Source organism: Taudactylus pleione, unplaced genomic scaffold (genome assembly GCF_031769625.1).
Source record: "Taudactylus pleione unplaced genomic scaffold, aTauple2 ptg001303l, whole genome shotgun sequence".
Classification (NCBI taxonomy): Eukaryota; Metazoa; Chordata; class Amphibia; order Anura; family Myobatrachidae; genus Taudactylus; species Taudactylus pleione.
The window spans coordinates 2,084,987-2,100,904 of NW_028285703.1; positions in this window are offsets into that span (position 1 = coordinate 2,084,987).

The following is a 15,918-nucleotide window of genomic DNA, read 5'->3' on the forward strand; positions in this document are numbered from 1 at the left end:
GCCGGTGTGTCTCTCTGCACACACTATAACAGCCACTGTCTCTGCACACACTATAACAGCCAGTGCTCCTCTCTTTCTGCACACATTATATAACAGCCAGTGGCTCTCTCTCTGCACACACTATAACAGCCAGTGTCTCTCTCTGCACACACTATAACAGCCAGTGCCTCTCTCTCTCTGCACACACTATAACAGCCAGTGCCTCTCTCTCTGCACGCACTATAACAGCCAGTGCCTCTCTCTCTGCACGCACTATAACAGGCAGTGTCTCTCTCTGCACGCACTATAACAGCCACTGTCTCTCTCTGCACGCACTATAACAGCCACTGTCTCTGCACACACTAACAGCCGGTGTGTCTCTCTGCACACACTATAACAGCCAGTGCTCCTCTCTCTCTGCACACATTATATAACAGCCAGTGGCTCTCTCTCTGCACACACTATAACAGCCACTGTCTCTGCACACACTATAACAGCCAGTGCTCCTCTCTCTCTGCACACATTATATATCAGCCAGTGGCTCTCTCTCTGCACACACTATAACAGGCAGTGTCTCTCTCTGCACACACTAACAGCCAGTGTCTCTCTCTGCACACACTATAACAGCCACTGTCTCTCTCTGCACACACTATAACAGCCACTGTCTCTGCACACACTAACAGCCGGTGTGTCTCTCTGCACACACTATAACAGCCACTGTCTCTGCACACACCATAACAGCCAGTGCTCCTCTCTCTCTGCACACACTATAACAGCCAATGTCTCTCTCTGCACACACTATAACAGCCACTGTCTCTGCACACACTAACAGCCGGTGTGTCTCTCTGCACACACTATAACAGCCACTGTCTCTGCACACACTAACAGCCGGTGTGTCTCTCTGCACACACTATAACAGCCACTGTCTCTGCACACACTATAACAGCCAGTGCTCCTCTCTTTCTGCACACATTATATAACAGCCAGTGGCTCTCTCTCTGCACACACTATAACAGCCAGTGTCTTTCTCTGCACACACTATAACAGCCAGTGCCTCTCTCTCTCTGCACACACTATAACAGCCAGTGCCTCTCTCTCTGCACGCACTATAACAGCCAGTGCCTCTCTCTCTGCACGCACTATAACAGGCAGTGTCTCTCTCTGCACGCACTATAACAGCCACTGTCTCTCTCTGCACGCACTATAACAGCCACTGTCTCTGCACACACTAACAGCCGGTGTGTCTCTCTGCACACACTATAACAGCCAGTGCTCCTCTCTCTCTGCACACATTATATAACAGCCAGTGGCTCTCTCTCTGCACACACTATAACAGCCACTGTCTCTGCACACACTATAACAGCCAGTGCTCCTCTCTCTCTGCACACATTATATATCAGCCAGTGGCTCTCTCTCTGCACACACTATAACAGGCAGTGTCTCTCTCTGCACACACTAACAGCCAGTGTCTCTCTCTGCACACACTATAACAGCCACTGTCTCTCTCTGCACACACTATAACAGCCACTGTCTCTGCACACACTAACAGCCGGTGTGTCTCTCTGCACACACTATAACAGCCACTGTCTCTGCACACACCATAACAGCCAGTGCTCCTCTCTCTCTGCACACACCATAACAGCCAGTGTCTCTCTCTCTGCACACACTATAACAGTCAGTGCCTCTCTCTCTGCACACACTATAACAGCCAGTACCTCTCTCTGCACACACTATAACAGCCAGTGCCTCTCTCTCTGCACACACTATAACAGCCAGTGCTCCTCTCTCTCTGCACGCACTATAACAGCCAGTGCTCCTCTCTCTCTGCACACACTAACAGCCAGTGTCTCTCTCTGCACACACTATAACAGCCAGTGTCTCTCTCTGCACACACTGTAACAGCCAGTGTCTCTCTCTGCACACACCATAACAGCCAGTGTCTCTCTCTGCACACACCATAACAGCCAGTGTCTCTCTCTGCACACACTATAACAGCCAGTGTCTCTCTCTGCACACACTATAACAGCCACTGTCTCTGCACACACTAACAGCCGGTGTGTCTCTCTGCACACACTATAACAGCCAGTGCTCCTCTCTCTCTGCACACACTTTAACAGCCAGTGGCTCTCTCTCTGCACACACTATAACAGCCAGTGCCTCTCTCTCTGCACACACTATAACAGCCAGTGGCTCTCTCTCTGCACACACTATAACAGCCACTGTCTCTGCACACACTAACAGCCGGTGTGTCTCTCTGCACACACTAACAGCCGGTGTGTCTCTCTGCACACACTATAACAGCCACTGTCTCTGCACACACTATAACAGCCAGTGCTCCTCTCTCTCTGCACACACTATAACAGCCAGTGCCTCTCTCTCTGCACACACTATAACAGCCAGTGTCTCTCTCTGCACACACTATAACAGGCAGTGTCTCTCTCTGCACACACTAAAACAGCCAGTGCTCCTCTCTCTCTGCACACACTATAACAGCCAGTGCTCCTCTCTCTCTGCACACTATAACAGCCAGTGTCTCTCTCTGCACACACTATAACAGCCAGTGTGTCTCTCTGCACACACTAACAGCCAGTGTGTCTCTCTGCACACACTAACAGCCAGTGTGTCTCTCTGCACACACTATAACAGCCACTGTCTCTGCACACACTATAACAGCCACTGTCTCTGCACACACTATAACAGCCACTGTCTCTGCACACACTATAACAGCCACTGTCTCTGCACACACTATAACAGCCAGTGCTCCTCTCTCTCTGCACACACTATAACAGCCAGTGCCTCTCTCTCTGCACACACTATAACAGCCAGTGTCTCTCTCTGCACACACTATAACAGGCAGTGTCTCTCTCTGCACACACTATAACAGGCAGTGTCTCTCTCTGCACACACTATAACAGCCAGTGTCTCTCTGCACACACCATAACAGCCAGTGTCTCTCTCTCTGCACACACCATAACAGCCACTGTCTCTCTCTGCACACACCATAACAGCCAGTGCTCCTCTCTCTTTGCACACACTATAACAGCCAGTGCTCCTCTCTCTCTGCACACTATAACAGCCAGTGTCTCTCTCTGCACACACTATAACAACCACTGTCTCTCTCTGCACACACTAACAGCCGTTGTGTCTCTCTGCACACACTATAACAGCCACTGTCTCTCTCTGCACACACTATAACAGCCACTGTCTCTGCACACACTAACAGCCGGTGTGTCTCTCTGCACACACTATAACAGCCACTGTCTCTGCACACACTAACAGCCGGTGTGTCTCTCTGCACACACTATAACAGCCACTGTCTCTCTCTGCACACACTATAAAAGCCACTGTCTCTGCACACACTAACAGCCGGTGTGTCTCTCTGCACACACTATAACAGCCACTGTCTCTCTCTGCACACACTATAACAGCCACTGTCTCTGCACACACTAACAGCCAGTGTCTCTCTCTGCACACACTATAACAGCCAGTGTCTCTCTCTGCACACACTATAACAGCCAGTGTCTCTCTCTGCACACACCATAACAGCCAGTGTCTCTCTCTGCACACACCATAACAGCCAGTGTCTCTCTCTGCACACACCATAACAGCCAGTGTCTCTCTCTGCACACACTATAACAGCCAGTGCTCCTCTCTCTCTGCACACACTATAACAGCCAGTGCTCCTCTCTCTCTGCACACACTATAACAGCCAGTGCTCCTCTCTCTCTGCACACACTATAACAGCCAGTGTGTCTCTCTGCACACACTAACAGCCAGTGTGTCTCTCTGCACACACTAACAGCCAGTGTGTCTCTCTGCACACACTAACAGCCGGTGTCTCTCTCTGCACACACTATAACAGCCACTGTCTCTCTCTGCACACACTATAACAGCCACTGTCTCTCTCTGCACACATTATATAACAGCCAGTGTCTCTCTCTGCACACATTATATAACAGCCAGTCTCTCTCTGCACACACTATAACAGCCAGTGTCTCTCTCTGCACACACTATAACAGCCAGTGCCTCTCTCTCTGCACACACTATAACAGCCAGTGCCTCTCTCTCTGCACGCACTATAACAGCCAGTGCCTCTCTCTCTGCACGCACTATAACAGGCAGTGTCTCTCTCTGCACGCACTATAACAGCCACTGTCTCTCTCTGCACGCACTATAACAGCCACTGTCTCTGCACGCACTAACAGCCGGTGTGTCTCTCTGCACACACTATAACAGCCAGTGCTCCTCTCTCTCTGCACACATTATATAACAGCCAGTGGCTCTCTCTCTGCACACACTATAACAGCCACTGTCTCTGCACACACTATAACAGCCAGTGCTCCTCTCTCTCTGCACACATTATATATCAGCCAGTGGCTCTCTCTCTGCACACACTATAACAGCCAGTGTCTCTCTCTGCACACACTATAACAGCCACTGTCTCTCTCTGCACACACTATAACAGCCACTGTCTCTGCACACACTAACAGCCGGTGTGTCTCTCTGCACACACTATAACAGCCACTGTCTCTGCACACACCATAACAGCCAGTGCTCCTCTCTCTCTGCACACACCATAACAGCCAGTGTCTCTCTCTCTGCACACACTATAACAGTCAGTGCCTCTCTCTCTGCACACACTATAACAGCCAGTACCTCTCTCTGCACACACTATAACAGCCAGTGCCTCTCTCTCTGCACACACTATAACAGCCAGTGCCTCTCTCTCTGCACGCACTATAACAGCCAGTGCTCCTCTCTCTCTGCACGCACTATAACAGCCAGTGCTCCTCTCTGCACACACTATAACAGCCAGTGTCTCTCTCTGCACACACTATAACAGCCAGTGTCTCTCTCTGCACACACCATAACAGCCAGTGTCTCTCTCTGCACACACCATAACAGCCAGTGTCTCTCTGCACACACTATAACAGCCAGTGTCTCTCTCTGCACACACTATAACAGCCACTGTCTCTGCACACACTAACAGCCGGTGTGTCTCTCTGCACACACTATAACAGCCAGTGCTCCTCTCTCTCTGCACACACTTTAACAGCCAGTGGCTCTCTCTCTGCACACACTATAACAGCCAGTGCCTCTCTCTCTGCACACACTATAACAGCCAGTGGCTCTCTCTCTGCACACACTATAACAGCCACTGTCTCTGCACACACTAACAGCCGGAGTGTCTCTCTGCACACACTAACAGCCGGTGTGTCTCTCTGCACACACTATAACAGCCACTGTCTCTGCACACACTATAACAGCCAGTGCTCCTCTCTCTCTGCACACACTATAACAGCCAGTGCCTCTCTCTCTGCACACACTATAACAGCCAGTGTCTCTCTCTGCACACACTATAACAGGCAGTGTCTCTCTCTGCACACACTATAACAGGCAGTGTCTCTCTCTGCACACACTATAACAGCCAGTGTCTCTCTGCACACACCATAACAGCCAGTGTCTCTCTCTCTGCACACACCATAACAGCCACTGTCTCTCTCTGCACACACCATAACAGCCAGTGCTCCTCTCTCTTTGCACACACTATAACAGCCAGTGCTCCTCTCTCTCTGCACACTATAACAGCCAGTGTCTCTCTCTGCACACACTATAACAGCCACTGTCTCTCTCTGCACACACTAACAGCCGTTGTGTCTCTCTGCACACACTATAACAGCCACTGTCTCTCTCTGCACACACTATAACAGCCACTGTCTCTGCACACACTAACAGCCGGTGTGTCTCTCTGCACACACTATAACAGCCACTGTCTCTGCACACACTAACAGCCGGTGTGTCTCTCTGCACACACTATAACAGCCACTGTCTCTCTCTGCACACACTATAACAGCCACTGTCTCTGCACACACTAACAGCCGGTGTGTCTCTCTGCACACACTATAACAGCCACTGTCTCTCTCTGCACACACTATAACAGCCACTGTCTCTGCACACACTAACAGCCAGTGTCTCTCTCTGCACACACTAACAGCCAGTGTCTCTCTCTGCACACACCATAACAGCCAGTGTCTCTCTCTGCACACACCATAACAGCCAGTGTCTCTCTCTGCACACACCATAACAGCCAGTGTCTCTCTCTGCACACACTATAACAGCCAGTGCTCCTCTCTCTCTGCACACACTATAACAGCCAGTGCTCCTCTCTCTCTGCACACACTATAACAGCCAGTGCTCCTCTCTCTCTGCACACTATAACAGCCAGTGTCTCTCTCTGCACACACTATAACAGCCAGTGTCTCTCTCTGCACACACGAACAGCCAGTGTGTCTCTCTGCACACACTAACAGCCAGTGTGTCTCTCTGCACACACTAACAGCCGGTGTCTCTCTCTGCACACACTATAACAGCCACTGTCTCTCTCTGCACACACTATAACAGCCACTGTCTCTCTCTGCACACATTATATAACAGCCAGTGTCTCTCTCTGCACACATTATATAACAGCCAGTGTCTCTCTCTGCACACACTATAACAGCCAGTGTCTCTCTCTGCACACACTATAACAGCCAGTGTCTCTCTCTGCACACACTAACAGCCAGTGTCTCTCTCTGCACACACTATAACAGCCAGTGTCTCTCTCTGCACACACTATAACAGCCAGTGTCTCTCTCTGCACACACCATAACAGCTAGTGTCTCTCTCTGCACACACCATAACAGCCAGTGTCTCTCTCTGCACACACTATAACAGCCAGTGTCTCTCTCTGCACACACTATAACAGCCACTGTCTCTCTCTGCACACATTATATAACAGCCAGTGTCTCTCTCTGCACACATTATATAACAGCCAGTCTCTCTCTGCACACACTATAACAGCCAGTGTCTCTCTCTGCACACACTATAACAGCCAGTGCTCCTCTCTCTCTGCACACACTTTAACAGCCAGTGGCTCTCTCTCTGCACACACTATAACAGCCAGTGCCTCTCTCTCTGCACATACAATAACAGCCAGTGCCTCTCTCTCTGCACGCACTATAACAGCCAGTGCTCCTCTCTCTCTGCACGCACTATAACAGCCAGTGCTCCTCTCTCTCTGCACACACTATAACAGCCAGTGCTCCTCTCTCTCTGCACACACTTTAACAGCCAGTGGCTCTCTCTCTGCACACACTATAACAGCCAGTGCCTCTCTCTCTGCACATACAATAACAGCCAGTGCCTCTCTCTCTGCACGCACTATAACAGCCAGTGCTCCTCTCTCTCTGCACGCACTATAACAGCCAGTGCTCCTCTCTCTCTGCACACACTATAACAGCCAGTGCTCCTCTCTCTCTGCACACTATAACAGCCAGTGTCTCTCTCTGCACACACTATAACAGCCAGTGTGTCTCTCTGCACACACTAACAGCCACTGTCTCTCTCTGCACACACTATAACAGCCACTGTCTCTCTCTGCACACACTATAACAGCCACTGTCTCTCTCTGCACACACTATAACAGCCACTGTCTCTCTCTGCACACACTATAACAGCCACTGTCTCTCTCTGCACACACTATAACAGCCACTGTCTCTCTCTGCACACATTATATAACAGCCAGTGTCTCTCTCTGCACACATTATATAACAGCCAGTGTCTCTCTCTGCACACACTAACAGCCAGTGTCTCTCTCTGCACACACTAACAGCCAGTGTCTCTCTCTGCACACACTATAACAGCCACTGTCTCTCTCTGCACACACTATAACAGCCACTGTCTCTCTCTGCACACACTATAACAGCCACTGTCTCTGCACACACTATCAGCCGGTGTGTCTGTCTGCACACACTATAACAGCCACTGTCTCTGCACACACTATAACAGCCAGTGCTCCTCTCTCTCTGCACACATTATATAACAGCCAGTGGCTCTCTCTCTGCACACACTATAACAGGCAGTGTCTCTCTCTGCACACACTATAACAGCCAGTGTCTCTCTCTGCACACACTATAACAGCCGGTGTGTCTGTATGCACACACTAACAGCCGGTGTCTCTCTCTGCACACACTATAACAGCTACTGTCTCTCTCTGCACACACTATAACAGCCACTGTCTCTGCACACACTATAACAGCCAGTGCTCCTCTCTCTCTGCACACATTATATATCAGCCAGTGGCTCTCTCTCTGCACACACTATAACAGCCAATGTCTCTCTCTGCACACACTATAACAGCCACTGTCTCTGCACACACTAACAGCCAGTGTGTCTCTCTGCACACACTATAACAGCCACTGTCTCTGCACACACTAACAGCCGGTGTGTCTCTCTGCACACACTATAACAGCCACTGTCTCTGCACACACTATAACAGCCAGTGCTCCTCTCTCTCTGCACACATTATATAACAGCCAGTGGCTCTCTCTCTGCACACACTATAACAGCCAGTGTCTCTCTCTGCACACACTATAACAGCCAGTGCCTCTCTCTCTGCACACACTATAACAGCCAGTGCCTCTCTCTCTGCACGCACTATAACAGCCAGTGCCTCTCTCTCTGCACGCACTATAACAGGCAGTGTCTCTCTCTGCACGCACTATAACAGCCACTGTCTCTCTCTGCACGCACTATAACAGCCACTGTCTCTGCACACACTAACAGCCGGTGTGTCTCTCTGCACACACTATAACAGCCAGTGCTCCTCTCTCTCTGCACACATTATATAACAGCCAGTGGCTCTCTCTCTGCACACACTATAACAGCCACTGTCTCTGCACACACTATAAACAGCCAGTGCTCCTCTCTCTCTGCACACACCATAACAGCCAGTGTCTCTCTCTCTGCACACACTATAACAGTCAGTGCCTCTCTCTCTGCACACACTATAACAGCCAGTACCTCTCTCTGCACACACTATAACAGCCAGTGCCTCTCTCTCTGCACACACTATAACAGCCAGTGCCTCTCTCTCTGCACACACTATAACAGCCAGTGCTCCTCTCTCTCTGCACGCACTATAACAGCCAGTGCTCCTCTCTCTCTGCACACACTAACAGCCAGTGTCTCTCTCTGCACACACTATAACAGCCAGTGTCTCTCTCTGCACACACTATAACAGCCAGTGTCTCTCTCTGCACACACTATAACAGCCAGTGTCTCTCTCTGCACACACCATAACAGCCAGTGTCTCTCTCTGCACACACCATAACAGCCAGTGTCTCTCTCTGCACACACTATAACAGCCAGTGTCTCTCTCTGCACACACTATAACAGCCACTGTCTCTGCACACACTAACAGCCGGTGTGTCTCTCTGCACACACTATAACAGCCACTGTCTCTGCACACACTAACAGCCGGTGTGTCTCTCTGCACACACTATAACAGCCACTGTCTCTCTCTGCACACACTATAACAGCCACTGTCTCTCTCTGCACACACTATAACAGCCAGTGTCTCTCTCTGCACACACTATAACAGCCAGTGGCTCTCTCTCTGCACACACTATAACAGCCACTGTCTCTGCACACACTAACAGCCGGTGTGTCTCTCTGCACACACTAACAGCCGGTGTGTCTCTCTGCACACACTATAACAGCCACTGTCTCTCTCTGCACACACTATAACAGCCACTGTCTCTGCACAAACTAACAGCCAGTGTCTCTCTCTGCACACACTATAACAGCCAGTGTCTCTCTCTGCACACACCATAACAGCCAGTGTCTCTCTCTGCACACACCATAACAGCCAGTGTCTCTCTCTGCACACACCATAACAGCCAGTGTCTCTCTCTGCACACACCATAACAGCCAGTGTCTCTCTCTGCACACACTATAACAGCCAGTGCTCCTCTCTCTCTGCACACACTATAACAGCCAGTGCTCCTCTCTCTCTGCACACACTATAACAGCCAGTGCTCCTCTCTCTCTGCACACTATAACAGCCAGTGTCTCTCTCTGCACACACTATAACAGCCAGTGTGTCTCTCTGCACACACTATAACAGCCACTGTCTCTGCACACACTAACAGCCGGTGTGTCTCTCTGCACACACTAACAGCCGGTGTGTCTCTCTGCACACACTATAACAGCCACTGTCTCTCTCTGCACACACTATAACAGCCACTGTCTCTCTCTGCACACATTATATAACAGCCAGTGTCTCTCTCTGCACACATTATATAACAGCCAGTCTCTCTCTGCACACACTATAACAGCCAGTGTCTCTCTCTGCACACACTATAACAGCCAGTGCCTCTCTCTCTGCACACACTATAACAGCCAGTGCCTCTCTCTTTGCACGCACTATAACAGCCAGTGCCTCTCTCTCTGCACGCACTATAACAGGCAGTGTCTCTCTCTGCACGCACTATAACAGCCACTGTCTCTCTCTGCACGCACTATAACAGCCACTGTCTCTGCACGCACTAACAGCCGGTGTGTCTCTCTGCACACACTATAACAGCCAGTGCTCCTCTCTCTCTGCACACATTATATAACAGCCAGTGGCTCTCTCTCTGCACACACTATAACAGCCACTGTCTCTGCACACACTATAACAGCCAGTGCTCCTCTCTCTCTGCACACATTATATATCAGCCAGTGGCTCTCTCTCTGCACACACTATAACAGGCAGTGTCTCTCTCTGCACACACTAACAGCCAGTGTCTCTCTCTGCACACACTATAACAGCCACTGTCTCTCTCTGCACACACTATAACAGCCACTGTCTCTGCACACACTAACAGCCGGTGTGTCTCTCTGCACACACTATAACAGCCACTGTCTCTGCACACACCATAACAGCCAGTGCTCCTCTCTCTCTGCACACACCATAACAGCCAGTGTCTCTCTCTCTGCACACACTATAACAGTCAGTGCCTCTCTCTCTGCACACACTATAACAGCCAGTACCTCTCTCTGCACACACTGTAACAGCCAGTGCCTCTCTCTCTGCACACACTATAACAGCCAGTGCCTCTCTCTCTGCACGCACTATAACAGCCAGTGCTCCTCTCTCTCTGCACGCACTATAACAGCCAGTGCTCCTCTCTGCACACACTATAACAGCCAGTGTCTCTCTCTGCACACACTATAACAGCCAGTGTCTCTCTCTGCACACACCATAACAGCCAGTGTCTCTCTCTGCACACACCATAACAGCCAGTGTCTCTCTCTGCACACACTATAACAGCCAGTGTCTCTCTCTGCACACACTATAACAGCCACTGTCTCTGCACACACTAACAGCCGGTGTGTCTCTCTGCACACACTATAACAGCCAGTGCTCCTCTCTCTCTGCACACACTTTAACAGCCAGTGGCTCTCTCTCTGCACACACTATAACAGCCAGTGCCTCTCTCTCTGCACACACTATAACAGCCAGTGGCTCTCTCTCTGCACACACTATAACAGCCACTGTCTCTGCACACACTAACAGCCGGTGTGTCTCTCTGCACACACTAACAGCCGGTGTGTCTCTCTGCACACACTATAACAGCCACTGTCTCTGCACACACTATAACAGCATGTGCTCCTCTCTCTCTGCACACACTATAACAGCCAGTGCCTCTCTCTCTGCACACACTATAACAGCCAGTGTCTCTCTCTGCACACACTATAACAGGCAGTGTCTCTCTCTGCACACACTATAACAGGCAGTGTCTCTCTCTGCACACACTATAACAGCCAGTGTCTCTCTGCACACACCATAACAGCCAGTGTCTCTCTCTCTGCACACACCATAACAGCCACTGTCTCTCTCTGCACACACCATAACAGCCAGTGCTCCTCTCTCTTTGCACACACTATAACAGCCAGTGCTCCTCTCTCTCTGCACACTATAACAGCCAGTGTCTCTCTCTGCACACACTATAACAGCCACTGTCTCTGCACACACTAACAGCCGTTGTGTCTCTCTGCACACACTATAACAGCCACTGTCTCTCTCTGCACACACTATAACAGCCACTGTCTCTGCACACACTAACAGCCGTTGTGTCTCTCTGCACACACTATAACAGCCACTGTCTCTCTCTGCACACACTATAACAGCCACTGTCTCTGCACACACTAACAGCCGGTGTGTCTCTCTGCACACACTATAACAGCCACTGTCTCTGCACACACTATAACAGCCACTGTCTCTCTCTGCACACACTATAACAGCCACTGTCTCTGCACACACTAACAGCCGGTGTGTCTCTCTGCACACACTATAACAGCCACTGTCTCTGCACACACTAACAGCCAGTGTCTCTCTCTGCACACACTATAACAGCCAGTGTCTCTCTCTGCACACACCATAACAGCCAGTGTCTCTCTCTGCACACACCATAACAGCCAGTGTCTCTCTCTGCACACACTATAACAGCCAGTGCTCCTCTCTCTCTGCACACACTATAACAGCCAGTGCTCCTCTCTCTCTGCACACACTATAACAGCCAGTGCTCCTCTCTCTCTGCACACTATAACAGCCAGTGTCTCTCTCTGCACACACTATAACAGCCAGTGTGTCTCTCTGCACACACTAACAGCCAGTGTGTCTCTCTGCACACACTAACAGCCGGTGTCTCTCTCTGCACACACTATAACAGCCACTGTCTCTCTCTGCACACACTATAACAGCCACTGTCTCTCTCTGCACACATTATATAACAGCCAGTGTCTCTCTCTGCACACATTATATAACAGCCAGTGTCTCTCTCTGCACACATTATATAACAGCCAGTGTCTCTCTCTGCACACACTATAACAGCCAGTGTCTCTCTCTGCACACACTATAACAGCCAGTGTCTCTCTCTGCACACACTAACAGCCAGTGTCTCTCTCTGCACACACTATAACAGCCAGTGTCTCTCTCTGCACACACTATAACAGCCAGTGTCTCTCTCTGCACACACCATAACAGCCAGTGTCTCTCTCTGCACACACCATAACAGCCAGTGTCTCTCTCTGCACACACTATAACAGCCAGTGTCTCTCTCTGCACACACTATAACAGCCACTGTCTCTGCACACACTAACAGCCGGTGTGTCTCTCTGCACACACTATAACAGCCAGTGCTCCTCTCTCTCTGCACACACTTTAACAGCCAGTGGCTCTCTCTCTGCACACACTATAACAGCCAGTGCCTCTCTCTCTGCACACACTATAACAGCCAGTGCCTCTCTCTCTGCACGCACTATAACAGCCAGTGCTCCTCTCTCTCTGCACGCACTATAACAGCCAGTGCTCCTCTCTCTCTGCACACACTATAACAGCCAGTGCTCCTCTCTCTCTGCACACTATAACAGCCAGTGTCTCTCTCTGCACACACTATAACAGCCAGTGTGTCTCTCTGCACACACTAACAGCCAGTGTGTCTCTCTGCACACACTAACAGCCAGTGTGTCTCTCTGCAAACACTAACAGCCACTGTCTCTCTCTGCACACACTATAACAGCCACTGTCTCTCTCTGCACACACTATAACAGCCACTGTCTCTCTCTGCACACACTATAACAGCCACTGTCTCTCTCTGCACACATTATATAACAGCCAGTGTCTCTCTCTGCACACATTATATAACAGCCAGTGTCTCTCTCTGCACACACTAACAGCCAGTGTCTCTCTCTGCACACACTATAACAGCCACTGTCTCTCTCTGCACACACTATAACAGCCACTGTCTCTCTCTGCACACACTATAACAGCCACTGTCTCTCTCTGCACACACTATAACAGCCACTGTCTCTGCACACACTATCAGCCGGTGTGTCTGTCTGCACACACTATAACAGCCACTGTCTCTGCACACACTATAACAGCCAGTGCTCCTCTCTCTCTGCACACATTATATAACAGCCAGTGGCTCTCTCTCTGCACACACTATAACAGGCAGTGTCTCTCTCTGCACACACTATAACAGCCAGTGTCTCTCTCTGCACACACTATAACAGCCGGTGTGTCTGTATGCACACACTAACAGCCGGTGTCTCTCTCTGCACACACTATAACAGCTACTGTCTCTCTCTGCACACACTATAACAGCCACTGTCTCTGCACACACTATAACAGCCAGTGTTCCTCTCTCTCTGCACACATTATATATCAGCCAGTGGCTCTCTCTCTGCACACACTATAACAGCCAATGTCTCTCTCTGCACACACTATAACAGCCACTGTCGCTGCACACACTAACAGCCGGTGTGTCTCTCTGCACACACTATAACAGCCACTGTCTCTGCACACACTAACAGCCGGTGTGTCTCTCTGCACACACTATAACAGCCACTGTCTCTGCACACACTATAACAGCCAGTGCTCCTCTCTCTCTGCACACATTATATAACAGCCAGTGGCTCTCTCTCTGCACACACTATAACAGCCAGTGTCTCTCTCTGCACACACTATAACAGCCAGTGCCTCTCTCTCTGCACACACTATAACAGCCAGTGCCTCTCTCTCTGCACGCACTATAACAGCCAGTGCCTCTCTCTCTGCACGCACTATAACAGGCAGTGTCTCTCTCTGCACGCACTATAACAGCCACTGTCTCTCTCTGCACGCACTATAACAGCCACTGTCTCTGCACACACTAACAGCCGGTGTGTCTCTCTGCACACACTATAACAGCCAGTGCTCCTCTCTCTCTGCACACATTATATAACAGCCAGTGGCTCTCTCTCTGCACACACTTTAACAGGCAGTGTCTCTCTCTGCACACACTAACAGCCAGTGTCTCTCTCTGCACACACTATAACAGCCACTGTCTCTCTCTGCACACACTATAACAGCCACTGTCTCTGCACACACTAACAGCCGGTGTGTCTCTCTGCACACACTATAACAGCCACTGTCTCTGCACACACCATAACAGCCAGTGCTCCTCTCTCTCTGCACACACCATAACAGCCAGTGTCTCTCTCTCTGCACACACTATAACAGTCAGTGCCTCTCTCTCTGCACACACTATAACAGCCAGTACCTCTCTCTGCACACACTATAACAGCCAGTGCCTCTCTCTCTGCACACACTATAACAGCCAGTGCATCTCTCTCTGCACACACTATAACAGCCAGTGCTCCTCTCTCTCTGCACGCACTATAACAGCCAGTGCTCCTCTCTCTCTGCACACACTAACAGCCAGTGTCTCTCTCTGCACACACTATAACAGCCAGTGTCTCTCTCTGCACACACTATAACAGCCAGTGTCTCTCTCTGCACACACTATAACAGCCAGTGTCTCTCTCTGCACACACCATAACAGCCAGTGTCTCTCTCTGCACACACCATAACAGCCAGTGTCTCTCTCTGCACACACCATAACAGCCAGTGTCTCTCTCTGCACACACTATAACAGCCAGTGTCTCTCTCTGCACACACTATAACAGCCAGTGTCTCTCTCTGCACACACCATAACAGCCAGTGTCTCTCTCTGCACACACTATAACAGCCAGTGTCTCTCTCTGCACACACTATAACAGCCACTGTCTCTGCACACACTAACAGCCGGTGTGTCTCTCTGCACACACTATAACAGCCAGTGCTCCTCTCTCTCTGCACACACTTTAACAGCCAGTGGCTCTCTCTCTGCACACACTATAACAGCCAGTGCCTCTCTCTCTGCACACACTATAACAGCCAGTGGCTCTCTCTCTGCACACACTATAACAGCCACTGTCTCTGCACACACTAACAGCCGGTGTGTCTCTCTGCACACACTAACAGCCGGTGTGTCTCTCTGCACACACTAACAGCCGGTGTGTCTCTCTGCACACACTATAACAGCCACTGTCTCTGCACACACTATAACAGCCAGTGCTCCTCTCTCTCTGCACACACTATAACAGCCAGTGCCTCTCTCTCTGCACACACTATAACAGCCAGTGTCTCTCTCTGCACACACTATACCAGGCAGTGTCTCTCTCTGCACACACTATACCAGGCAGTGTCTCTCTCTGCACACACTATAACAGCCAGTGTCTCTCTGCACACACCATAACAGCCAGTGTCTC